The 13,336-nt window shown below is 42.1% G+C and overlaps 1 protein-coding gene across 5 annotated transcripts in view; it reads right to left on the bottom strand.

Moving 5' to 3' along the window:
• The window catches only part of TOX2 (TOX high mobility group box family member 2), a 286,109-nt gene that overhangs the window by 132,813 nt on the left and 139,960 nt on the right, over nt 1-13,336 (bottom strand). The window lies entirely within an intron of this gene.

Below are 13,336 nucleotides of genomic sequence, written 5' to 3'. Positions count from 1 at the left end.
TCCCACTATGTCCAAAGTAAGCCTATGTCCAAAGTAAGCCTGGTGAAAGTGCTCACTTCATTCTGTAAAGACTGAACCCACAGAATTCTATTACGACTATCGCTAAGTATACAGAAATGCAGAGATATTTCCTGTACAGCTTTTGTTGTTTTCAGTAGGTCAATCCTATGCATGTGTATTCAGGGGTCCCATTACGTTTTGTGCAGCTTATTTTCAAGTAGGTATGCATAGTCTGAAAGAAGGAACACGTATACTCTCTACATTAAAATGGAACAGATATTCTCCAGTGAAATCTTCATGTTATAAAAAAAGTACTTTAGTTCCCAATATGAATCTCAAATGAAAATCATTGCTTGTGACAGGTGTGGGAGTAAAAAATCCAATGACAAAGAGAAAGCTTAGTCTTATTTCTCTTGACATGTATGAATGAATGTTTTTTCCCGATATACAGTATGTGTGCCCAAATGGTACATTAGATACACATTTGTATGTAATATGAAACCATGGTCAACACCAACTTCAGAGCCTGGCTTTAAGGACCTTAATTAGCCACAGTTAACACGGTGACTTGCACTTGGATGATCAACTAACTATGGTTAGTTTAAACCATGGTTTCATGTTACATCTGGCACAACCCAAAGGCTTTGCACAGAGAAAGCTGCAAGTTAAATCCCTGGCATTTCTACCCAAAGACTCTCAGGCAGCAGGTGCAAAATCTTTTCTTCCTGGAGACGCTAGACAATCCCTGTCACTCAGAGAAAATGATGCCAAACTAAACAGTCCAATATGGCCTTTATATGTGTCTTGAATATGTGCATGTGTGGGTGCCGAGAAGCTCAGCAAAAAGCTCTCAACCTCCTCCCTGTTTTTCCTTTGAAGCCTAGGAAACTTGTCACCCTCTTTGCATCCTCTGCTCGGCTCTGCTAGTATTGTTCAATTCGACAACTGAGATTTGTTTAAATCACAACACCTTTCTATGAACAAAAGCATCATACAACTCAATCAAATTTAGGATCAAAGCTATACAAATCAAATTAGACAATTTCCAGCCGACACATTCATACTTCGTGCCTGCAAGCATTCACACATCATCTACTAAAACAAATTTGGCACATTAAATTCACCATCTTTCTACATTTTTATAAAGATACCTGGAGAGATTATGGGCCCCATCCATGTTAATCCCAATTGATTTGAGGGATTGAAAAAAAGGAATACCGCCTTTTGCCCCAGCCGGGAGTTGTATGGGTGCTCCTAGAGATGTGAAATTTCCAGACATTTTGGGGGAATTTTCAATATATGCAATATTTACTTTCCTATCAAATAACATAAAATACATCATTTATAACTTAGATAGCATATAAAATTGCACTTTGACATTAGCAATGAAGTTAGAAAACAAATTTTGTAGTATTACTATAGAACTACCAACATATTTGGGTTTCCAGTTAAACCTCATAACACTGAAAACACTGAACCTTCAATAATGTATTATCATAAAGCATATTAAAGCATATTAATTGTTGTCCAAATGATTAACATATAAACAATAAACATGTTCTTGAAAATATTCCGCATGTGTCTACAATACACACAGGAATTATTATTATCTAATGCTACAGGCTGTTTTACATAAACATTTTGATACTACATGTCTTGAGTGAGTGAAATGTTGCCTTATAAAGCATTTCACTCATTCCGAAATATATCATAGACATTTTTCTCAGTGCTCCACCTAAATAGTGAATATTGAACAAACTGAAGCTGAATCTAGACAAGACCAAAAAAAATTCTGGTCAGAAAAGCTGATATTCTAGAGGAAATGAAACCACTTCTCTGAGATGGAGTGATGTTGGCTTTTTCAGAGCAGGTTAAGAGCTTGAGGATGCTCATGGACCCTGCCTTGCTGTTTGAAAAGAAGGTTGGCATGGTAGCCAGGAGCAATTTATATCAGCTTCATCTGATCCCCCAACATTACACAGACTCAGCTGATCTGGCCATGCTGATCCATGCTTCTGTTGGATTAATGATTGGATTACTGCAATGCGCTCTACATGGGGCCGCCCTTGAAGAGAACCCGGCAACTACAACAGAATGTGGCAGCCCCAACTGTTGTCAGGGGCTAACTGCCAGGAACATATGTTGCACATTTTGAAACAGCTAGTCTGTTTTCAGATTCAATTCAAGGTGCCGGTTATGACCTTAAAGCCCTGGGAGCCACATATGTGAAGGACCATCTCCTTCCAATGTGTGCCTTCTAAGGTCATCAGGCTGCCATCTGCTGGCTATCCCACCACTTACGGTGGCCCATCAGGCATAAACCAGAGCCCGACCCTTTTCCATCATGGCTCCAGTTCTGTGGAATATACCGTATATACTCGCGTAGAAGCCGAGTTTTTCAGCCCCAAAAATGGGCTGAAAAAGCCAGCCTTGGCTTATACGCGGGTCAATACGGGGGGAGGGAGGAAAGAAGAGGGAGGAAGGGGGGAAACTTACCGCCGCCGCCGTGCCACTTCCTGCCGCCGGGAGCGGCCTGGGGCAGCCTCCTGCTGCTGCAGGAAGGCTGCCCTGCCCCCCCCCGGGCCGCGCCGCCGCTTCTCCCCGCCGGGAGGGGCCTTGGGCAGCCTCCTGCAATTGCAGGAAGGCTGCCCCGCCCCCCGGGCGGCGGCGCCGCTTCTCCTTGTTGAGAGGGGCCTTGGGCAGCCTCCTGTAATTGCAGGAAGGCTGCCCCGCCCCCCCCCAGCCGCGCCGCCGCTTCTCCCCGCCGGGAGGGGCCTTGGGCAGCCTCCTGCAATTGCAGGAAGGCTGCCCCGCCCCCCTGGGCCGCGCCGCTGCTTCTCCCCGCCGGGAGGGGCCTTGGGCAGCCTCCTGCAATTGCAGGAAGACTGCCCCGCCCCCCCTGGGCCGTGCTGCCGCCGCCGCCGAACCCTTGCCGCTGGAGAGCCCTGTAAGGTAAGCCTGCGGGGGGGGGGGGGGTTATAAGCCGACCCTCGGCTTATACGCGGGTGCCTAATTTTTCCCCATTTTTGGGGAGAAATTAGGCACCTCGGCTTATACGCGGGTCGGCTTATACATGGGTATATACGGTACCCCCTGAAGAGGTAAGGGGGCTCCCTCCCTGGAGATTTTCAGGCATGCTGCAAGGCTTGCCTTTGCCAGGGTTTCTGAGGGGGTTAAGATGGCAGGCATCTTTTAAGGGTGGGAGGAGAGAGGGATTTGGGGCTTTCTATTTTATCTCTGGTTTTAGCTGGGTATGTTTTAACTATTATTGTAAGCCGCCTTGAACCAAGAGGAAAGATGAAATGTAAATGTTTTAATAAAACAAACAAATACATGTTCTCCGGGGGAGAGTTTCTGGATTTTTTCCAAGCCTTCACATCTCTAGATTCTTCAATGTACATGCAAAACTTTTGCAAACATGAGCTGTCCAATTTATTTCAACTCTAGCAGCAGACCCACATAAGCAGAGAAAACTACTGCCTCCACTTAAATGAATCAAGCTGATAAATATCACTGAGCAAAGGCACAGTCCATGATGACAGTGATGCAGTGCAACATCTGAGTCACCAACATTACACCAACATGTGTTTGATTACCACACAACATCGGCCAAAGCACCATATGCAAATTAGTAATTCTATCCAATAGCTTGCAAGAATTAAAGCTTGTCTACATCATGCATAAAATTCTATGTGTGCTAACTCGTATTGTGATACTTGCTTAGATTGCCCAAGGTACACCAATGTAGACACAGCATGGAGCAGTGGTTAAAGTGTTGAACTAGGATCTAGGAGACCTAGGTTTGAATCTCCAGCTCTGCCATGGAAGCTCGCTGGGTGTCCTTGGACCAGTCACACACTGTCAACCTAACCTACCTCACAGGGTTGCTGTGAGGATGAAAGAAGGGCAAAAGTTGTAAATCACTTTCCCTGTTGGGAAGGAAAGGGGGGTATAAATGAAGTAAATAAAATAATAAATGTGCTTCTTTCATTCAAATAAAAGTGTTTTCTATGGCAGCAACTGCAGGCTCAATCCCCAACATCTCCAGTTAAAAGGACCAGGCACTACGTGACATGAAAGACCTCTGCCTGAGACCCTGAACTACCCACCAGTCTGGGTAGTTGTTTTGATGGACGTTCAGTATAAGGTAGCTTCATGTGTTCACATGTGTGCCTCTGACACTGAATGCACTGAAGATAACGGGAAGCCTTTGTATGCTCAAGAACTCAAAGTATGGATCAGGGCTCCTGCACAAATTTATTTCATCACCATCAATTCCACCAAAGAACAAAAAGGCATATTTAAAACATTACATACAATGTGAACAGAAAACATTTGTACAGATTGACTGGACACCTGGAGTTTCGCTGGAGTCTTAGAATGAGCAAACTTTTAATACTTCTATAAGAACAGCAATGGAAACCAAAAGCCTGATTTTAACCTATATACATCAAATGAAATCAACAGATCTGCCATCCATTTCCCCGAAAGTTGTTTGTTCTGTCATCTTAGCGCATATTACTGTCTCACATAACCCTGGTTCCTCACATTTCCTTTGATCTGCTGTTATTAAATTGATGATAAGAATTAACAGTGCAAGCTGTTTGTTTTCACATTTGGAGAGGCCTGAACTTTTATTTTATGACAGTTTTTGAGTTTTACTGCAGAATATTGTAGCTTACAGATTCAGCCATTATTCTATAAACTATAAGAATATTGGTAAAGACAATATGCATTTTTGCATAAATAATTTCCTGCCTATTATAAATCATAGAATCATAGAGCTGGAAGGTACCACTAGGGTCATCTAGTCCAACCCCCTGCAAAATACAGGAAATTAACAACTACCTCCCCCCACATCCCCAGTGACCCCAACCCTCCCCAACCCTGTGGTTCTTCACAAATCAATGGTTTGGCCAGGTCTTGAAACATTCCCCACAGTCACCTATGAAGATGTGGCAGTGGCAGTACATATACTGAAACCTCAATCTACCAGATACAGTCCCAACACTCTAAAACCCTATCCCACAATGAACAGATACCCAGATTTTCTCTATTCCCAGAAATAGTAAAACCACAGGTTAAACAAGGTGGACTGGATCCAGCTTTTCTCAAGGAAGCCTTCCTCCAACTTAAGTGGCTCTTCCTCCATTGTTAGTAGGGTTGCTAACGGGCCTGGGGGGGGGGAAGGCCATCTTAATGAGATGCCATATAACTTCATGACATGAAAAGCTTCATCTGCCCACTTGCGCATATTAAGCCTCTGTTAAATCAACACGACATTTTCCAGCTTAAGTTTTAGGAAAGCTTCAAACTTTGCTTGGTGGAGTGGTAGTACAGGGGTAGGATCCGCCCAAGTCTCTCTAATTGACTTATTGTTTATCTGCACTGTGTGCAAATACTGTCCACTGCAGCTGTAACAGGAACTCAGCTCACATTTTCTACACCAAACAGAATGATAGCATGGTTACATTACAAAGTTCCTGATGAGTCAGAGAGGCATTATTGTTTTGCAAACTGTATTTAATTGCATGGCATTCAATCTAATTGTCGACCTTTCCCATGAACTAACAACTATATCAAGCTATGACCACCGCACGTGCAATTTCCATGCAAAACTAAGGTCTGGCTGATACACTACTTCCATTTTGGAACTCGTTGTGGGCCTTCAGGAGTAGCATGGGGGCAAAGTGGAGATCTGCAGAGAGAGGGGGGGAAATCAGAAGAAATTGCCACCTCCTCTTCCACAAATCAAAATGTAAACCTATCAGAAAAAAATGCATGATAGGATACAGAATGGTTTTTCCAAATGTGAAATATTATATATAAACAAAGAGAACTGCATGTCGGCCAAAGTCATTCTGGGCAACAGTTATTGCGTAGATGCTTTCATGGGGCAGTGAATGTGGATTAAGGAGATGAGCACAGCAAGTCCATGGAGCATTCTAACATATGACAAGTAAATTCAAGGCCTCCAAATCCCAGTGGTAAATGCTTATAAGATTAAGCTTTGGGGCATCATTTGACTGTCATGTAGACACCAAAGCACCTAATTTACTGAGATGCATGAACGGTGAAAATACCAAAAATGAGCAACTTCTGTATAGCTTCTGCAAAGAGCTAAAGTCTCATATATACAGGCCAGTGCCTTTTATTTTATTTTAAAAAGGGATGCCAGCTCTGAGCAAGTTACAAGCAGCACTGAATATTTTCAGTGTAAATGTCTATCCTTGCGTAAGCATATATTTGACAAAGGAACAGTTCTCTGTTTGTCAATTCCAGTAGGCTGGAATGAAACAATTGTCTCTCTGTTCTGGCCTTATCAGAGTACTGCACAATGCCACTTCACAGACAGTTAGTCAGACTGGCAGGAGTTGCACTGGAATCCTCTTCCCTTCCACTTTGCCGAATGGATTTGCAACCAATGCAGAATCATTGTATAGAAAGAGTTTTATGGGGAAAGGGGTTCATAAACTAAAAGGAGAACTTGATGACTAAGGAAGGCTCCCACACACACACACTTTAAATGCACAAGCATTGACACATCTTAGTCTTAAAGCGGGTCTTTGTGTATGTTGTGCCTCCACCAACTACAGACAGACACATATGCAATGTGTTTACTTGCAGTAACACCCATAGGGATTCCACGCCAGGGTTCCTTTTCATTTGTGTGGTATTCCTATGCATGTTACCAAGACATAGAAGAAATGATTTGAAAGCATATATATGTTTAGGGTACAGGACCACATTTGCAAACAAAATCATACATTTATTTTTTAAAACAAACATTTTTATGCCATCTCTCCACTGCTCAAGACAATAACTGAAATCATAAAAATACAATACAAAATAAAAACCAACCAAACAATAAAAGAACAGTTGCTAATGGCAAAAGTAAAAAATCTCAGCAATGAACGAATAAAAGTCTTCTTGAGAAGATATGCCTCCTTGAATAGCTAACAGGCACATTTAATTTCAGAATTATCTGTTGTCTATCTCTCCAGTTACCATAGTTAAAGAAGGCTTTCCATTTGTCTTAAAGGCAGAGTCCCCTCCAGAAGAAAGAAGAACCTACTCGGAATAATCCCAAGGTGGGGGGGGGGGGGAAAGGTAACACGATAAATTACTAAAATAGAGCCCTGAGATCGCCAGCAAGACTTCTATTGTAGGTTAAGGCCTTGACTTGCCACAGCTTGTCTCTCCCCCACCCCATGCTTCCCAGAAATAGGTGGAGAATAGGAGTAAAACAGGAGAAGCACTCTTTCAGCAGATTCCACGTGCCATCTATGCAGCAGCATCCTTATTTTCCAGTTCTTTGTCTAACTGGTCATGACGAAGCTGAGGTAAGGAAAAGAAGCCTGCTCAATCAAAAATGTCAAAGTACCTCAGCCACTGTCTTCTACATGGTCCTAGGACTGTGGGAAGGGCGTTTCAAGTAGAAAGCTTCATGGCCATAGACCTTCAAGACTTCTTTGTCCAGCTTTCTCCCTCCTTCTGAGCATCTCCCACTCACCCCTCTTACTAGCAAAGGCAAGAACAGGCTGTAACGTTTTTTTTAAAAAAACATTAAATGCTTTTAGGAGCTGTATTAAAAATCTCCTTTCTGACAGCAAGGTCTGAGGAGAAGAATACTTCTTGAGGGATAAAGTCTGTCCTCCAACTAGAAGGTGACACTGGCTCAGATGTAACAATTCCCTCCATACACCAGAGTCAGAATGGAAAACATAAGCCTGATTCCAGAAAGTACTCTTGCTCAGTTGGCCCTTTTATTGCTTTCTGTGATTTTTAGGAGTCAGCCCTTGAGGCAGTGGTTGTTAATGTAATTAGTTACTTCAGCATGTGCCATAGCAAGTCAAAAGCCAGGAACAAATGGTACATTGAATTTCAATAAATTTGTGGGAATTTATGTAACTTTCATTAAATTTGTGGGAATTTATGTCACAGGGTTTTTGTTTTGTTTTTTTGCTATCAAGTCACAGCTGACTTATGGCGACCCTGTAGGGTTTTCAAGGCAAAAGACTTTCAGAGGTGGTTTGCCATTGCCTGCCTCTGCATCATGACCCTGGTATTCCTTGGAGGTCTCCCATCTAATTACTCGCCAGGGTCAGGGCTGACAGTATGTGACTGACCCAAGGTCACCCAGCAAGCTTCTATGGCGTGAGGTGGGATTTGAAGCTGGGTTTCCCAGGTTCTAGTCAGGCACCTTAACCACTACACCATGCTGGCTCCATGTAACAGGTAGCCTAAAATAATAATAAAAAAGAAATTATTTCCCACAGATTCCCCACCTGCTATATAGACACAGCATCAGAAGGGCAGTTCTGCTGCCCAGTCTTAGAGGCTCCTACTAACATTTAGGAGAAAGGGCAAAGAGGTTGCCAAATTTTCTTACCCTCAAAGTTTTCTACATGCTGTACAGCAAGCAGAAGCTTTTCACAACATGCTGTTGCAGTATGCATCCAACATTCAGTGGCTTGTTTTGTTTATTTATTTAAGAATTTCTGCCTTGCCTTTCAGCCTATGCCTCCTAAATGGGTAACCAGAAACTGAACAAAAAGAAAGATTGTTGATTAAAACATAAAAGAGACATGGGGGGTGTCAATAAAACCACAACAAAATCAGCCAAAAAGTACTAAAACAGTAATAAAAACCAGGGGGGGGGGGAAAGCAGGAAATAGCACATCCGTTAAAAGTTCTGGAGAATAAAATTATCTTCTCCATGTTCTTCAAGTCAGTGCCAACTGGATTTTCCTGGACAGAGTGTTCTACAACTTCTCTAGAAGAGGTCCCAATTTCCAGCTGCCATGCAGCATTTTAAAGCACAAGATACATTGGGGGAAAGCTGGTAATTTACAGGGCAGGGGAAAAATCCTTTGTATCACAGCCTCCTGAGCCCAGTGAAATTCATCAAAATTCATTTTTAGAGGAAGAACTTTATATTGGCTTTTAGATACCAAAAGCTCGTGCATCTTTAATATTCATGTAGAACATGGAATTTCAGCAAAATAAGAACAGCTGCCTCAGCCAAAATTCACTCTTTCCCACATCTGTTAAAGTTATTGAACCTTATCCAATCATCGTCCTATGTACACAAGAGCGCCCCCCCCCCGTTCCCAAAATGACAACTTAGATGCCCTAGAAAACCTGCAAACAGGGGCACAGAAACCATACCCTATCCCTGTTGCTTCTTCACCCCCAACAATTATAATACAGAGGTATACTACTTCTGGTCTTGGAGGTTTCTTTAGCCATCATGGCTCAAAGCCACCGAAAGATCTATTCCACATGATAAATCCCCTTATAAAATCATATCTAAGACTTTGGCCATCACTAGATCCTATGGCAAGTTAACGGTACATAGTGTAAAAAAGTACTCTCCCCCCCCCCCCCCCGCGCCCCTGACCTGAATCTCCTGTCCATGAACCTCATGGAGGGGGAAAGAGAGAAATGTTCTCTCTATTCACCATGCATAATTAACGCTATGTGTTTTGATGAAACCTTGCTAGTTTTCATGGCAAATATATCCTTCTCTTGTGCCTCAGTACTCCATAAAGGCAAAATGGATTGTAAATGACAAGTGCTTTCAATTCTACAGGTGAGGAACTCCATCAAGTCAGACAATGTGTGCAACAGTTAATCACAAAGAACATTACTTGGCCGAGCAAGAATTCAGGAAAATGTTCTCCTTAGAAACCTGACAAATATCAAGTGACCCCAATTCTCTGGCAAGTCATGTTCTCTGTGATTATCTGCTGGGATCCTGGAAGCTTCAGACAAACATTGATTCAAAGAACGTTATTCACAGTAAGCAGGATGGAGATTTTCATCATTATTTGAGGTAAATATTTGCCCTGTCAAATAACATTCAAAGGCAAACATAAGTTTAAGAGAGAAAGCAGCTGAGAAATTGTTTCTGGTGAACCAAAAACAAAATAGGGAGCGCAATATAAATTCAGCTGTCGATATAAAATAGGACAGGATGGATGGTTACGTCCCCTGTGCAGTGTGGTTTTCTGGTGGACTCATTGTCCACGCAGTACATTTCATATGCACTTTCTAAGCATTTTACTCATCCATAATCATCATATTGTTCTTCATATGAGAACCAGTAAGAGCTAAAGTGTTGGACTAGGAGCAGAGTAACCTGGGTTCAAGTACCTCTTTACAGGGTTGTTCTAAGGTTAAAATGTGAGTGGGAAACCATGTACACCTGAGTTCCTTGAATAAGGGTGGGATTTTTAAAAATTCTGATAGATTTATTGCTGCATCATCCTCAATCAGCAAATAACTGCTGTTGCAGCAACCCACCCACACCATTTCTTTGCAGAGTCCTATAACTTAGAATCACTTTTCTACATCAGAATTCCACTGCAGTGATGCCTCCTATAATTCAAAAGATCCCCTAGGTTTTCCCCACTGGTCAGTTGTAAATGTGATTTGATTGGCCTAAGAAATACCAATTGTTTTCCCCAATAGCTTTTCTACGATGCACATAGGGGCATACCTGACCATTGTGGTCATCTTCACGGCACCTTCTTTGGAGGCCCTCACTATCTGAGGGTAGACAGGTGGCAAGTTGAGAAAGGACCTTCTTCACCATGGCACCAAAATAATGGAATTCCCTCCCCAAGGAAATTTGTCTGTCCCCTCTATCATTATTTTTCACCAACAGGTGAAGAGTTCTGTTTGGCATTCCTTCATTGCCCCTCCTTCCTGTTTAAGTGTTTGTTTAATTGTTTGTGTGTTTGTTTATGTGCTCGTTCAGTTGTTGGCATCATGATTTTTTTTTTATTATTCACCACCATCGGGACCCTTAATTGGATGGAAAGACAGCATAAAATGTTTTAAATAATAATAAAATACATAATGATAATGAGTAACAGGGCTGTATTTCTCATGTGGGCATATCTGTAAGGCATATTTGTTAGGAATAACAAAACTGTTTTCCCAGCAACAGTGCACAGCGGAGGACGGTGTTTCCTCAGTGAGGTGTCCAGATGCCAATATATGACAGTGTTCCTGTACCGTAAGTCATTGAAGAAGGAGCTTTGGCATGACAAGTAGCCAAGTGTGCTCTCCCAGATTGGCTCTTTAGCGCTATTCAGATAGCCTCAGTTCCTGGGAGCAGCATGGCAGTCATTTCCAGTTCCCTCCAAAGTGACTTTCATAAACAATTTGAACTGGAAACTTGAAAAGCATACTTTGTGAAATGCTATCTATAGCAAAATAAAGTAAATTGCAGGCTTTTAAACAGCTTCCCAATTCCCTTTCCCCAATCCCCTTCCCCCTCTTTCCAGAGCTGAAATCCTGTCAAATATAGTGGATAGCACAGAACTATAACTTCTTATTATGTGTACAGTGATTTTATAAATTCAGTGGGGAATGAAATGCAATTTTGTCAGACTTGTCTGTGTTCATAATGACCGAGTCAAATTAATCATTGCGGATAATACTCCCGTGTCAGCCATTCAAGAGATTTTTTAATAGAATTTTTCTGATTCATGTCTTGCAGTACATCAGATCTGTAGTATTGCACCACTTCTAAAAATCAGGGCAATTATACCTTCTTGTTGCCTTGTCATTTTCCTAGAATAAAAATGTCTCTGCAAAAGTCACACACTGTACATAAACCAAAATGAAAAAAACAAACTATAGTTACAATTAGGCTGGATCTGAGATGTAATGTCTTTTAGAAGCTATTATTTACGGGTAATGCATCACAGTGCAAGGTGCAGCAGTGAAGATGAGTTGGTCTGTCATACACATACCAATTCTGTAGGGGGTGTCGAGTTCTCTCCTCTCATTGTTCTATGATTTACATGGGTTTGGATGAAGGAGTGACTAGGCAACAGAGCAAACACAGGACCTGGCAGTGGGTCTGCAATCGAATGATACTTTAATTGCATTCATAAAAAATGCATCCTGAAAAGCCCAAGGGCTCTTGCTTCAGGAAAATTTCCGGTTCAAAGAACTGTTACAGTAACCATCATGGCAAATTTACATGCCTGGAAGCTGCAGTATGTGCCATGCAATGATATGTACAGGATCAGTAATATGACCCACATTTATGAAGGGCTGCCCTCCTGCCCTGTTTCCTTAGTCCACTGAAAAGCCAATGACAATGTGAAGGAGAGATCCTTGGACTACTGCTGACCTCAAGCTATGCAGTTATGAGGCGCTCTTCACCTGCTGTCTGGGCCAGTGGGAATCTAGTACATACCAAACAATAAAAATAAAACTGTAAGGCACCAAGAAGCATGTGAAATCAATGACTGAGTGCATCTGATACAAGTGGGATGCCTCATGCAAAGGGAAGCTCGAAGCTAGTCCCAGCATATGTTTTGCATCCACACTTTGGGATTTTGCCTGTGGCTTTACATATGTGAAAATTCTGAATCACAATATATCTTCTCCTACACAATTCTTTACCCCAACTAACTATAGGCTCTTGGTACACTTAGCTCTTAGAAATGTCACTGAACAAGCTGTACAACACATTCTGTGGGAAACATTCCAACAGACATGGTACACACGCAGAAAACTGCACTCAAATTGGCCCTTAACCAACCAGCAACTACTTCTGAAATGTTAAGTGAATGGTGGCTTACGGATGAGAGGCAGAAACTCCAAAGAAACTCTACCTAGGAGAAGTCTTAATGGCCATTGGGGTTTGTGATCTGTCCCGAGGAGGGTTCACACATTGTACCCTTTCTGCCTTCTTTGACATGATATTCCTAAGGTTAGAGGTCAGACTACTAAAGAGTTTCAATATTCCGGATTTCAGCAGGCCCCAAATTACTAGTAATTTGGCTTTTTAAAGCCCAGCCCTCTTTTTGTTTTCCCCATTATGCCATGGATACAAATACATTCATCAACAATGATGAATTATATTATTCACTACAGCCCCAACGGGGAAATCCTTGCTGGCTTCCACTGGGATTGTACATTCCGGCCATATGAATACCCCCTCTCTTTTGCTATGTATATTAAGTGCTACACAGTGGGCCAACTGCAGCTAGTCGGTGGTCTACCCAGTCCACTATCATCATCCAGCTTAAAAGTAAATACATTTTTTTCCTATATGGATATTTCCTGTATGTGAAAAGAGGTGCTACAGCTGAGCACCAAAGTATTTACTTAGTATAGACCTTAATCACCTCTAACAATCAGAACCTGAGCTGTCTGTTACAGTTTAGTGGCTGAGTCAAAGCTCTTATAGTCAAACTAAAGTTTATAGTAAAATTAAAGTTTGTCCCGTATTGTTTTAAAATCGTCACATTCCCATTCCTAAACGGTTGTTGCAATTGTACCTCCCAACCAGCCTTAATCTTTTCTG

Source organism: Euleptes europaea, chromosome 2, assembly GCF_029931775.1.
Source record: "Euleptes europaea isolate rEulEur1 chromosome 2, rEulEur1.hap1, whole genome shotgun sequence".
NCBI lineage: Eukaryota > Metazoa > Chordata > Lepidosauria > Squamata > Sphaerodactylidae > Euleptes > Euleptes europaea.
This window is presented reverse-complemented; position numbering and strand designations above follow the sequence as displayed.